This window comes from Dioscorea cayenensis, chromosome 21, assembly GCF_009730915.1.
Source record: "Dioscorea cayenensis subsp. rotundata cultivar TDr96_F1 chromosome 21, TDr96_F1_v2_PseudoChromosome.rev07_lg8_w22 25.fasta, whole genome shotgun sequence".
NCBI lineage: Eukaryota > Viridiplantae > Streptophyta > Magnoliopsida > Dioscoreales > Dioscoreaceae > Dioscorea > Dioscorea cayenensis.
Genome location: NC_052491.1, coordinates 2,847,194 through 2,861,980, shown reverse-complemented (window position 1 = coordinate 2,861,980; position 14,787 = coordinate 2,847,194).

The following is a 14,787-nucleotide window of genomic DNA, read 5'->3' as shown; positions in this document are numbered from 1 at the left end:
ACGGGTGTCGAAGTAATAATTACCCCGGTGAGTGGGTAGTTGAATCCACAGGGAACAGGGCTACTAGTACTAACTTCTTCTCTGCTTTCTAACCAAATGATAAATGAAAAGGTGTGGTGATCTAATGTGCGAAGAGATGAACACCGGAGATGAATATGCAAGGGTAAAATGGAAGGAGAATCTCAATCAGTTAAAGTGGGGTATTCGGGCAATGCTCCCCCTAGGATTCAGGTATTAGGTACCGGATAAGCAAAGTGTTTCTATGATGAGTAAGTTAAGTCGTGGAAATCCAAACATAATCGGATCTATCTCTAGATCACCGATACTAGTCCCCTACGAGGTCCCGTGGAGAAATCGCTCAATCTCAACACCTCACACCACATATGACCGCAAAGCACTCTAGGGATTCCAAACTGTATCCAATTCCTAAAGATTGATCCAACCCCTAATTCTCGCGAAGGATCCTAACCCCCTACAAGGTCCCGGCGGAGAAATCGAGCAATCTCACGCCTCCCACCAAATATGGTTGCATAGAGCTTAGGGAATGGAGATAGAATACACCAATCGGAGGGGAAAGGGGACACTTCACTATCTCATGACTCACCCTCTCAACCCTCTTCAATGTTGCGGTTCTAACCCTAATGGAGATCTCTCTCCCACCAAGGCAACAAATCATGCAAACCAAATAACCATAAGATCAATAAGGCAAGCAAGCATTAAACAAACAAGAATGAAACTTAATCAAACTCGGATTAAATAGAAACACAAAGCGAATCCACAAAAGATGAGAATCCTAGGGTTCACAAGCCCAAATACCCTCTAGGGTTTTAGCCCTCCATGGAGCAACATACAAAACACACCATCAATGAATGAAAGTACATTAAAACCATAGAAATAAACCCCTTATATATGAACCGATGGCCTTGATGGAGAGTTTCGACGCCTTGAAGGACCCACTCCGAAGCTAGGTTCACCGGTGGCTTCCTTGATGCTATGACGGAGGAGGAATCGATCAAAGTTGGTGACGAAGCGCCTCAAAGCCGCAAAGACCTCCTCTCCAAACCCCTAGCCGCCTCACCCCTCAAGAGCCGCACAAAAGATGAGAAAGAATAGGGCAAAACGGTTATTTATAGGCTTTAGATCGCGTCTGTCATGTGCCCTCACGCGCCCGTGTGGATTTTCCACACGCCCGCGTGGGCTGCAGAAATTTCCACGCCGCGCGTGAGCGAATTTTGGCTACAGATCGCTACAGTGAAATAACTACAGTACTTTTCACAAAAAGCGATCCAATCACTCTTCTCTTGAGGCCACATGTCCGGGCACACGTCCATGTGGTAGGCTATAAAAACTTTTTCTTCATCGATGTATCTTTGAGAGGTCTTGCAATCTTCACAAAGAGAAGAAACATGAAGATGTGGCTGCCTTTCTGCCCTTCCAACTAGTGAATTGACTTGAATCTTCTTGGAAGTTGGCACACATCTCCACGTTTATAAACTCCTCTCGTGTCTTGGTCATTGAATTGAACAAGAACTCCCAACATTATGTCTTTATAGCCCATCTTTGCTTCTTTTTTACTCTTCAAGGCATTCACAACCTATATGCATAAAAGAACACCAAATACACAATATGAGACATAAACCACAGTAAAAATGATGCTCAATGCATGTAAAACATATATAAAAATATGTCTACTCAAGCACTTATCAGTGAGTCAAGAGGTAGAGGAGCATCCCTTTTCCCCTCTGGTGTGATCAATCCTACCTCCACATTCCAAGAGTTCTTTGCGGCCTTAGTAGAGTGAATGGGCTAAGGGATGACCTTCCGCTGGGGCTTAGTTGCGAGTGCAATGAAGTGAAGCGTTGAAGTGATTTTAGCATCTAGGAATAATTGTGGCTAGGGATCTTTCACTTGGACCAAAGGGTTAGGTCTATACATAGGAATAGGGTTTATCAATTGGAATCCCTAGAGCTCATTGCAATTCTATGCAAGTGCGAGGTTGAGAGGTTATTCAATCTTTCCTCTGGATCATGTCTAGAGTTAGGCATGGTTGACCTTAGATTTGGGATCATGTAATTAAGGATTTCTACGACTCATTGTTGCATCAATTAGGAAGTATAATAGAGGGTTCTTACACTTGAAACGATTGTCCTAGGCAGATCAATATCCGGGTACCCCATCTTTATCGATTGCCTTACCTTCTCCTTTACTTGTGCCTTCTATCTCGTTGTTTTTATTTTCATTATTTCATATTTTGTCACACTTATCACTATTCATCTTCCACATTAGTTAAGAAACAACTCAAGTGTCTTTATTCCCTACTCTCTATGGACATGATACCCACTCATCTGGGATTATTACTTTGACACCCGTACAGTTGCAGTTTACACACATATACAGAATTGTCACTGGGATAGACGATGAAGGGTCAGTCAATATGGCAGAGAAGAATGAGCTATAGAGGACACTCTTAGACTATACCATACCCGCAGTTTTGGGCACACAGTCTACTAATGTGCGGCCACCGATTACGGCTCAGAATTTTGAGCTAAAGTCGGCATTCATCCACATGTTATAGCAGTGATTGATTCCCCGCAAGTGTATGGGATCGCCAAGTAATAGCACATGTGATGACACGAGGATCGTTTTCCACGGGGTTAAGGATCTCCTATTACTCCTTCTTGAGCCATTATCTAGCCTAATATCTCAATTGATGGGATTTACTCTACTAGATGCAATTAAAACTAAATACAAGATTACCAATAAATTAGAGATAACAAGCAATGAGCAAGCAAGAAAATCAATGTAATACAAAGGCCTATGGATGTGGATCCCCTTGAGGGGTTATCATGAAACATGGACAATGATTAAAAGATGCATGGGTAAATGGACCAGGAGATTTCTAGATTAGAACAACCCCAATTTCTCGGCGATTGAACCATAATCCCATACGAACAATGATAGGAATTTCTTCCAAATCCACATTCCTACGATTGTATTAAGTATAAGGAAGTCACAAATAGGAGTAAATTTACTCTTCTTCGGCTTAACCTACCATGGAGGGCTACCAATACCCAATTTTTCGGTGTGATGAAACAAGTATCCCCTTCTAGTCCATTCATGATCTAATACATGTGAGCACGTTACATCTACATGGATCACTCATAAAAGAGCTACGGATTTGTCCTTAGTGTAGCACTTAGCATGGAAACAATGGATTAAATCTCAAAATTACCCAAGCATGGAATTAACAAGTAATTATCTAAAATACATGATAAACCCCCCTCCCCCCCCCAAGGTTCACCAACACCCGGTGGCCTAGGGGGTCTGGTGTATCATCATCCCACAACAAGCAATACAATCAAGTTAAACATGAAACAAATACATAAATGACACAGAGAATATGCCGAATGACACTTCCCCCGCAAAAGGAGTGCCAAATGAATCGTGGTAGATCTCCCCTTGAATGATGTTGTCTTCTTGCCTTGAAAGTCTTGGACCTTAGCCTTGAATGATATCCTAGCTTCCTTGCCCTTCTTCTTCTTCAAAAGGTTGACCAACACCTCTCAATTAGTCTCCCAAAATATATCCAGAAAAACCCCCTTTGTTCTGCCCTAAAAGTCAGCTATTATACCGCTCATGGCATACGGGTCGTATAGAGGTCGTATGGGGGTCATAAGGCACTCAAATAACCTAGATTCGCATTCCATACGGGGTGCATATGGGGTCCATACGCCACCATACGGCCCCCATAGTGGGTGGTGTGGAAATCTGGGAAGACATCTTCAAATCATTCTGCTGCTACAGTGCATATGCCCCCATACTGGGTGGTATGAGGGTGGTATGAAATTGTTGTTTTCTTCTCTTTTCGCATAAATGATATCTTCTTGTTCTCCATGGCTTTCTCATGCCCTAAAAAGCAAATAGTAGATGATTAAGCCCAAAATGGGCATCAAACCTCACAAAATACATGCAAAGTGAATACGATATTTATATGAAAACACCTACATTTAGACACTTATCAAATATCCCCACACTTTAGCGGTTCTTGTCCCCAAGCAAACCACTCATGAAAAACAAAAAGACTGGAAAGTGGCTAAATTCACTTCCTCTGCTAATCACTCCACTTACAAAGAATACTAAGTCTTAAACTACTAAGTGCTACTTCAATGGCCAAGTAAGATCCTTCTAATTCTATACCTCGAAACTAAATCCACTATCTTCTCAAAACCTATGGTAGGTACTCAAAAAGATCACTAGAGCTTTTTTTTATTTTCATTTCATCATTCATTTTTTTTGAGTTTGACTAATGTAGATTGCACTAACATCATTTTGAAATCTTTGAGGAGGATGCACATGCTGGTTAGGCACAAGAGCCACCCAACTACTCGATTACAGTCTACATAGACACATTCATGCTTCAAAAGCAGAGGAATAATGACATAAAATTTTTTTTTTCTTTTTTTTCACAAGTTTTTTTTCACATTCACCCTAGATCACATCTTCAGAGTACTCTACATGATATAAAACTAGGATTAGCTCAACAAGACTTAGAATTTCTTAAGAGTCTATTGAAGGATAGAACTTAGTGTTCTAAGGCCAAGTACTCAAAGTAGTGTGTTACACATACAAGAGAGTTAGAGTAATCACATTGGCTATTCGTAGGGCATCGACAACAAATTCAGTACACATGACAATACTAGGGGTAAAACAGGATTTAATAAAGCATAGAAACAAGTAACTAACATCAATCATTAATCCAAGCTAAAAGAATCTTACAAGAATGAACAAAGCCATAATAGGTAACATTAGCATGTAACAAATGGTCCTAATACATGAAATATGCCCATCCTCGCACTTAGTGTTGTACATTGCCCTCAATATACACTAATCATGAAAAACATGCTAGATGAAGCAATAAAAATAATAGAGGGTGACAACAAAACTTCCCCGGTTCATCTTGTGTTCGTCGTGAGGTATGACTCGACAAAAGGTGTGGTGAGCAATACATGTCTCGTCTGACCTCCATTTAAAATAAGGAAAGCTCACTAAATTCCCTCAATGCCCTACGTGGCAAAAAGGGGACATCATCATTCCACAGAAATTTACAAATACAAACACAAGGGTGAAACTAGGGAGTAGTCAACAAAACACATAGATGAAAAGAAAATAAAGTTCAACAACACAAGTCGGTAAGGTAAGAACCATGCCAACTCATCAAAATACAAAACACAAAACAAAGCAAACTAAAGTAGATAATGTGTGTCCACGCTCAAATGGGCTGCTACTCATCACAATCTGGTGTCGGTGGTGGTGGCATGGTGGTAGAAGAAGTGGTCATGGTGTGTGAGGATGAACCATTGTACGAGGTGATGAAATAGTGAAAATCCTCCTCGAGTCAACGCTATCCCTCAATGATCAGGTGAAGCTGGCCACGAATCTCGCGCTGCTCCTAATACACAACCAGAATCTCTCCCTCAATCCCCCTCAGTCTCATGTCGAAATCAGGTAATGATATAGTGCCGGGGGTAGGGGCAAGAGTGTCCTCAGACTCTGACTCTGTGTGCTCTGTCTCTTACTGATTGGACTCGCTAGTGGCCCAGGGACGTGTGGGTCTGCCACTCGCACGCTCGCTCACCACCAAGCCTATCGGCCATATGTGGGCCTTCCCAAGGGGTGCTACACCTCCTATAATGGTCATACCTCGAGTTTGCTGGAATAAACCCATGCCACGGATCAATCTAGTCACACAGGGCCCATCAAATATAGCTCCTAATCGCGTATACAATCCCTCGTGAAGAAATGCATCAAGAACAAGGTGCCCAAGATGAGTAGGGCGCTGCTCGAAGATGCAATACATCGTGTAAAGATCAGACTATGTGACCACCCCCTTGCTATCAGTCCGGCCCCAATTAGAACAAGCAATCAAAGCATGAATGTATCTGTGTGCCGGTTTGTTATGCATGAGGCTTTTCGGGTGTAGTCACTACCTCCCAAGGTCAGCCAATAGCGGCTTCTACTCACATCACTTGGGAAATCAAGCTTAAGACGGTCACCAATCATCGAATTGATAAACTCATCATCATAGATTCCCAAATACTTGGCAAAGTCCAAGTGGTGTATAGTACAAATTCTTCCAAAAGGTTGAAAACGGATGGTAACACATTTCCTATCATGCATGGATTGTGCATCTTGTCGTGCCTCAAAAGTACTCAAAACCTCCAAGGTTAATTGGCGAAAGGTTGGCTCATTAATGGCAAAAAGCTTATCCCAACAATTATGTGATAGCCACTGCTTGACTTGATTTTCTATCCCAAGGCTCTCCACATGCCCCCAATCGATGTAACACAACATCCCAAATGGTTTTCTCTTCAAGGTATCATGTTTCTCTCGATGATGGGCCAACTTGAAGATGGGTTCATCCGGTGTAGATGAGGGTTTAGTTGTTTTTGGGTGTTTGGAGGCGAGTCTTTTAGTGTGAGGAATCCCTACAATTAAGATAAACCTTTTTCAAGCTTATAGGGATACAAGACAAATCAAAATAAAATACAAGAGATACAGAAAACAAATAAAAAATCAAAATTTTGTGGTCATACGGCCGTATGGGGGCCGTATGGTCACTATTCATGCGGCAAGAGTTTCCCCTATATTCATGGAATCAAAAACTTTTTACATAAATTTGAATGAAAATCCATCCATGACATTCATATCATCCAAACTAAGCAAAATGCTAAAGAAATTCCACACAAAAGCTCCAAGAATGCATAAGAAATGAAAAAGATAAAACTAGGGTATTGAAAAAGCATACCAATGAAATCTTGAGAAAACAAGCTTTAAACTTGAGAAAAAACACTAGATCGAAGTCTCCAATGGATGGAGAGAATTTTTAGGAGAAAAAATGAGGTGATTTGGCCAATAAATGAGTGAGAAAGAAAAGAGAAAATCGGTGGAAAGATGAGAGAAATGAGAGAATGGAAGAGAGAGAGAAGAGAGGGTCTTTCAAAAGGGCAAGTACGCCGCATATGGCCCCCATACGGCCCCGTATGGGAGCCGTATAGGCCGAGAGGCATCTCTCGGCTGAAAGATCCTGCGCACTCAGACGGCCCCATATGGGGGCCGTTTGGGGGCCATCTGAGATGGCACAGAGCCACTAGATTTGCACTATGTTCATCTCAGATGCTCTCCATACACCCTAGTATGGCCGTATGGCTTTTAAAATCACTTAAAACTTCGAATGATGTAAAAATGGGATGGCAAGCTCGAAGACTCCCTAGATGATCTTGATCTAATTAATGGGTGAACCTTGGAATGGTTTGCAATGGTGGCTTAGATCGTCACTCCAACTCCTTTTTCTTTGGTCCTCTCCCTCTTGGTGATGATGTGTGCTTATTTTCCACAAGTATCTCCACTGAAAGATGGCCAGAAAGTCTTAAGAAAGTGTGGTGGTAGCCCAAAGGACCAAGGAAAAGTTCCCTTATTTGCTATAGAAGAAGCCTTAAATACCCTCAATTTCTACAGCATACCGAGGCTTATACGGCCTTCATTTGGCCGCATGAGTTAGGCAAAATTCTCTATCCCAAAAGACTTCTAGGTGTTGTAGTAGCTGCTAATGTGAAATTGCAATAGTACTCTAGCTACAGTAATCTGCTACAGCAAATACGCAACAATACTACGAAACCTAAATTTTTTTTGTTTTTCACCCAAATCTTGTCCTCATGTTCTCTATGTCTTCTCTGTGCACTACAAAGCAAATAACACTCGATTAAGCATAAAACAGGCATTAATTCTTAAAAAAATACATGCTATATGTATAAAATATATATAGTAAAATACATTTAGGCACTTATCACTACTCTAGTGAGATCCTTTGGTAATGTATAGAATGTTTGATTTTTCAAGTTGGGGGAATTTATTACTCTAGTTAGCTGGTAAAGAATCTAGTATTATACACATTCGTCTAATATTGTTTAAAGCTTTAGAAGTTAGGTTACTGATAAGTGCTTGAATAGACATATTTTCTATATATTTTATATGCATTGAGCATCATTTTTACCATGGTTTATGTCTCATATAGTGTATTTGGTGTTCTTTTGTGCAACTAGGTTGTGAATGCCTTAAAGTGTTAAAAAGAAGCAAAGATATGCTATTAAGACACATTATTGGGAGTTCTTGTTCAATTCAAGGACCAAGACATGAAAGGAGTTCATGAATGTGGAGATGTGTGCCAACTTCCAATGAGATTCAAGCCAATGTGCTAGTTGGAAGGGCACAAAAGCAATCACATCTTCATGCTCCTTCTCTTTGTGAAGAACGCAAGACCTTTTAAGGATGAGTCAATTAAAAAAAGTCTTATAGCCTACCACATGGACGTGTGACCGGTAATGTGGACTCAAGAGATGAGTTTTTAGACCACAGTTGTGAAGAGACTATAGTAAAGTACTGTAGCAGATGACACACCTCTTGAGTGTATGAACTGCAAGATTATGGATTGGCGAAGTAATAAATTACCCTAGTGAGTGGGTAGTCGTATCCATAGGGAATATTACTCAGAAACACAACTACTGCTATTTAAATATAGTGAAAATGATTGATGAGTTGTGTAAACAATATCAATACAAATAAAAATAAAGAAAAAGAAAAGAAAGCGCAATAGGAATAGGAGAGGCAATTGATAGAAAATGGGGCACCTGGACATTGCTCACCCTAGGACTATTTTTTCAAGTGCAAGACTAATCATTATGCCTTCTAACTGATGTATGATGAGTCATGGAATTCCAAATACACACGATCCCAAACATATGGTCAACCGTGACTAACCCTACACTATACCTCGGCATAAAGGAATACTCTCGACACCTCACACTATGCAAGATTGCTTAAAGCTCTAGTGATTTCAAGTGATAAACCCTATTCTCTAATATAAATCTAACCCTTTGGTCCAGGCGAAAGACCCCTAGCCACAAATAAGCCCCAGCACTAAGGATTACTTCAACACTTTACTCTATTGCTTGCTCAACTAAGCCCCAATGGAGTTTGTCTCGTAGTACTTCATTCCATCATGACCGCAAAAAACTCTTGGAACGTGGAGGTAGGATAAATCACACCGAAAGGAAAGGGGACGTTCTGCTACCTCTCGACTCACCCTCTTTACCCTCTCCAACCTAGCTTTGTCTAATCCTAATAGAGTGCCACTCATCCACAAGGATTACCAAGATGGATCCTCAACCCTAGTGTCATTCTATGGGAAAATCAATACAACAAGCATTCAAGGATGGAACTCAATTAAAACATTAATTAAAGAAGTATAATAAATGTCAATGGAAATAAAATCATCCTAGGCTTTACAAGTCCAAGCACCCACTAGGGGTTTAGCTCTTCATGGAGTAATACACAATCAATAATGAAATCAATAGTGAAAACATGCAATCCATAGATAAAATCCCCTTGTAATCCATATCGATGGTCTTATAGAGCCGCCTCATCTTCTCCAAAGGTTCTCTTGTCAAGCCTAGGGCATACCTCACCGAATCAGTGATGACCAAAGCTCGCTCAATAACTCTCCTCCAAAGGAACGCGATGTAAAAGGCCGTAGAACCGCTCCAAAAACCTAGGCAAAGCCTCTCCAAAACCTAGCCGTGAGCGCGCCCATCAAAACGTCTCAAGTCATGGTATTTACAGGGGCTAGAATTGGGTGTCCACATAGGTGTGTGGATTTCTAGATTTTGGTTTTCTGTAAGCTATAAACAATAACTGCTACATTGATTTTGCTATAGTGGTTTTGCAACATTGATTTCACTATAGTGATTTGCTACAATAACTGCTATATTACTTTCCCAAAATGCTCCTGAATCCATTCTTATCATCGAAGCTACATGAATAGCACACATATATGCTGTAGATCGTGTTGCGTCTTCAATAAAATCACATTGACAAAGATCTGACTAGCATTGCATAAGTCAAAACACATGAGTGTGACTGTCTTTGTGCCCCTCCACTTTGTGTATTCGCTTGAGCACAATGGAGGTCGGCACACACCCACATGTATTTGAGCATGATTCTTGTCTTCACATTTATCAAATCCAAGAACATCATCAACAATTGCATCCATGATCTATTTTCCTTTCTTTCATCCAACTTTGTCTCGATAACCCTACTCGCACAAAAGAACACAAATACACACGAATAACCGATAAAATATGGTAAAAGTGATGCTCAATATAAAAAAAAAATACTTCATATTACTTATACCCAAGCACTTATCAAACTCCTCTATACTTAAGCTTTTCTTGTCCTCAAGAAAAAATAAAACATTAAAGCCTCTCAGAAGGAAAATTGGAAGTGCTTGGCCTTAGGTTCACCAAAAGCATGTAAAGGAAGATTCTACAAGCAAGGAAATATTCCAACACCAAATAAGAAAAATCGATGCTCTAGCGAAAAACTTGAATAAAAAAGGACAATAACCCGATATCGTGTAAGTGTGTGTAAACTAATTCAAGTCAACCCAACGTATACTCCTCAAAGCTCTAAGTGAGAGGGAGTTATTTATGTATTAAAAGAAAAGAGAAGGTAGTAGCTTAACACATCCTCTAAGGCAGCCCTTTCCTAAGCGGCCGCTAAGGTGGCTTTCACACTTTCGAGGTGGTAGCTCTTTCTACCGGGGTAGTAGCTTTCACTCATGCTATGAGATAGCTCTTTCTATCATTAGGGCATAATTAGTATCTGACTTATAAGAGTAGCTTCACATTTTATAGGTGGTAGCTCTTTCCGCCCCCAATGCACAATAAAACAATAAGTGTCCACAAGGCTTAATGAGTTAGTAACTATTTTTTTTCAAAGAAATTAAAACAAGAAAAAAACTAAAAATAGTCCCTTTAAACATCGAACTTGAGTTTTGACAACGTCCCTTGCGTGTGACCCGCAAGTTGATAAGTGCTTGTGTGATAAAAATACGAAGTGTTCTTTCCTTATGATGAGCATTACTTTTATCGGGGTTTAACTCTAATATGTGTGTATTTATATTACTTTCATGCATATAGGCTTGTGAAGCCGAATCTTAGAGAAAGAAGCCAATGTAGATCGTGAGTGCACCATTTGGAGGAAATATTGAGAAGGTTCAAACGCGAAGACATAAGTTGGGTTCAAGATGCTAGAATGTGTGCCAACGTCCTTGTATTCAAGCTAGCACAATGATTTGGAGGGGCACAGAGGCAGTCACATTCTAAGTATCCGGCTTGTGCATGTGTTACAAGATCTCCACCAACGTGTGCCCATTTATGTTAGCTCGATGAAAGCAAAAGCATCTACAACATAAACGTGTACCCATTTATGTTACCTCAATGAAAGCATGGTTTCGGGAGTGTTTCAGACCGATACTGTAGTAAAATACTATAGCAGATACTATTCACTACTGGCCGAAGAAGGAGATATCCAGAGAAGCCACATGGGCATGTGGAAATTCCACACGCCCGTGCATTGATTCCACACTAGGGTTGAGAGTTCTTTTTGGTAACCCTTGTGAGTGAATGACACACCACGAGAGTTAGACAAAGCTAGATTGGAGAGGGTTGAGAGGGTGAGTCGAGAGGTAGCGGAGTGCCGCCTTTCTCCTCCGGTGTGATTTATTCTACATCCAATTCCTTGAGTTCTTTGCGGTCATAATAGAGTGAATGGGCTAAGGGATGACCTTCCGCTGGGGCTTAATTGCGAGTGCAATGGAGTAAAGGGTTGAAGTGATTTTAGTATCTAGGGCTTAATTGTTGCTAGGGACCTTCTGCCTAGACCAAAAGGTTAGGTCTACATATAGGAAGAGGATTTATCACTTGGAATCCCTAGAACTTATTGAGAGATTGTTCAATTTCTCCTCCGGGACATGTATAGGGTTAGGTATGGTTGACCTTAGATTTGGGACCATATATTAAAGGATCTCCATGACTCATTAATGCATTAGTTAGGAAGCATAATAAAGGGTTTTGCACTTGAAGCGATTGTCCTAGATGAATCAATATCTGAGTACTCCATTTATATCGATTGCCTTACCTCCCCTTTACTTGTGCTCTCTCTTGTCTCTTTTACTTTTGTTTGCATTACATCTTACAGCACAAATCACTATTCATATTTCGCTTAGTTAAGAAACAATTTAAGTATTTTTACTCCCTATTCTTTGTGGATACGATACCCACTGATAAGTGCTTGTGTGATATGAATGCGAGGCATTCTTTTCTTATGTTGAGCATTACATTTCTCGGGTTTTTACATTAATATGTGTGTTTTTATGTTACTTTTATGCAGGTAGGGTTGTGAAACCAATTATGAAGGAAAGAAGCCAATGTGGAACAATGCATCGATTTTGGAGGAAATCTTACTAAGGTTCAAACTCGAAGATATAAGTCAGGTGCGACATGCTAGAGTGTGTGCCAACCTCCCCATATTTGAGTTTGCACAACCATTTGGAGGGGCACAAGGGCAGTCACACTAAAGCATTCTGACTTATGCACATAGAACAAGATCTCCATCAACTTATCCATCATTGAAGAAGCAAAGCGATCCACGGCATAAACGTGTGCCCGTTTATGTTACCTCAATGAAAAGTGGATTCGGGAGTATTTTTTGTCATAGTACTATAGCAGGTTACTATAGCAAATTGCTGTAGCAAACACTGTAGCAGTTACTGTTCTCAGCCTGCCGAAAATGACAGTTTCAGAGAGTCCACACGGGCGTGTGGAAATTACCCACGCCCGTGTGAAAATTCCGCACGGGCACGTGGAGCATCCACGCCCTTGTAGTCGCCCGATTGCAGCCTTATTTAAAACCGAATCAGCCCCGATTTTGGTATTCTTTTCTCCATCTTTTCCCCAATTTGAGAGAGGGCTTCGGCTAGGGTTTTGAGTGGTACTGGCTAGGGTTTTGGAGAGGTTTTATGGCTCCGACATCGCTCGTCAGTTGGAAGAAGGTTATTGGGAGAGCTTTCGTCGGCATCGATCCGGCGAGGTGTATCCTAGGCTGGACAAAGGATCCCTTGCGACGAGTAGAGGACTCTCCACAAGACCATCAACATGACCATCATGGGGGTTTCTTTATGGATTCATTGCTTTTACATTCGATTTCTTTGATTATACTTAGCTCCATGGAGAGCTAAACACCTAGTGGGTACTTGGGTGATTGTGAACCCTAGGATGTATTTGTTTCTTTGAACTTCTTTATTATGCTTTCAATAAATTAAGGTTTATTGTGAGTTCCAACCTTGAATGCTTTATTGTATAAACATTTCCCCTAGAGTGACACTAGGGTTGAGAGTTCTTGTTGGCAACCTTGTGAGTGAGTGACACACCACGAGCGTTAGACAAAGCTAGGTTGGAGAGGGTTGAGAGGGTGAGTCGAGAGGTACAAGAGCGTCCCCTTTCCCCTCCGGCTTGATAGATTCTACTCGTTCCTTGAGTTCTTTGCGGTCATAATAGAGTGAATGGTCTAAGGGATGAACTTCCGCTGGGGCTTAGTTGCCCGTGTAACGGAGTAAAGCGTTGAGGTGATCTTAGTATGTAGGGCTCAATTGTGGTTAGGGACCTTCCACCTAGACCAAAGGGTTAGGTCTATAATAACGAAGAGATTTATCACATGGAATCCCTAGAGCTCATTGCAACTTTATTTGAGTGCGAGGTTGAGAGATTATTTAATCTCTCCTCCGGGACATGAATAGAGTTAGGCATAATTGACCTTAGATTTGGGACAATGTATGTAAGGATTTCCACGACTCACCATTGGATTGATTAGGAAGCTTAATAGAGAGTTCTTGCACTTGAACCGATTATCCTAGGTGAAGCATCATCTGAGTACCACATCTTTATCGATTGCCTTACCTCCTCCTTACTTTTGCTCTCTTACTTGTTGCTTTTAATTGTTGAGAATTAAATAATTGTCACACTTATCATTGTTGATATTCCATATAGCTAAGAATCGAATTAAGTGTCTTTACTCCCTACTCCCTGTGGATTCGATACCCGCTCACCCGGGATTATTACTTCGACAAACCTGTGCACTTGCGGGATATACGCAAGGGTAGTTGGCGTTTAGAGATACTTTGCACTTTGTTTTCTTAGCTATTTACCCTTCATTCTATTTCACATCTCTTCTCTATCACCATTCTGATTTGTTCTAAAAAAATAAAAAAAATAAAAAAAATTATTTCACACTTTCTTATTCTTCCATCATTCTCATTTGTTTTCTTTTATCATGTCTTACTTTTTCTTGCAATGATTTTAAATGATGATTGACCCAGTCGTTGCTCTATATTTGCAGGTCAAAGCTCTTAGTAAAAAGGTTGATAGAATTGTTACTTCATGACAATAAAACATTCCATGTTACAACGCTTATCATCCAATTGAAGTGGGCTACCCAAACTTATTATGGAATAATGGTGAACAACATTGGGAGACACCTCAAGAGGAATGTCAAAGGGGTGAGATACTTGGCGAGGATGCACTTCAGTTACAAAGAGTATTAGCTAACTTTATTGAAGCATCCGATGTCTACGTCCAAAATATGGAGACCACACGGAGATGTCATGAAGCCTCCTATAAAAACCTTGAGCATTAATTAGGAGGGATACTTGACACACTCTCCAAGGAACAACAAGTATTTGAGCAAGCAAGTCAAGTTCCTTGTAGGGAAAATGTGGTAGTGAATGACAATGAAGAAGTGGGACGGAACAAGCATGATGTTGTCGAGATCGAGAGGATACAAGAAGAACCGTTCACTCAATATGATGATTGTTTGAGTTGACAGTAGGTTTGTGAG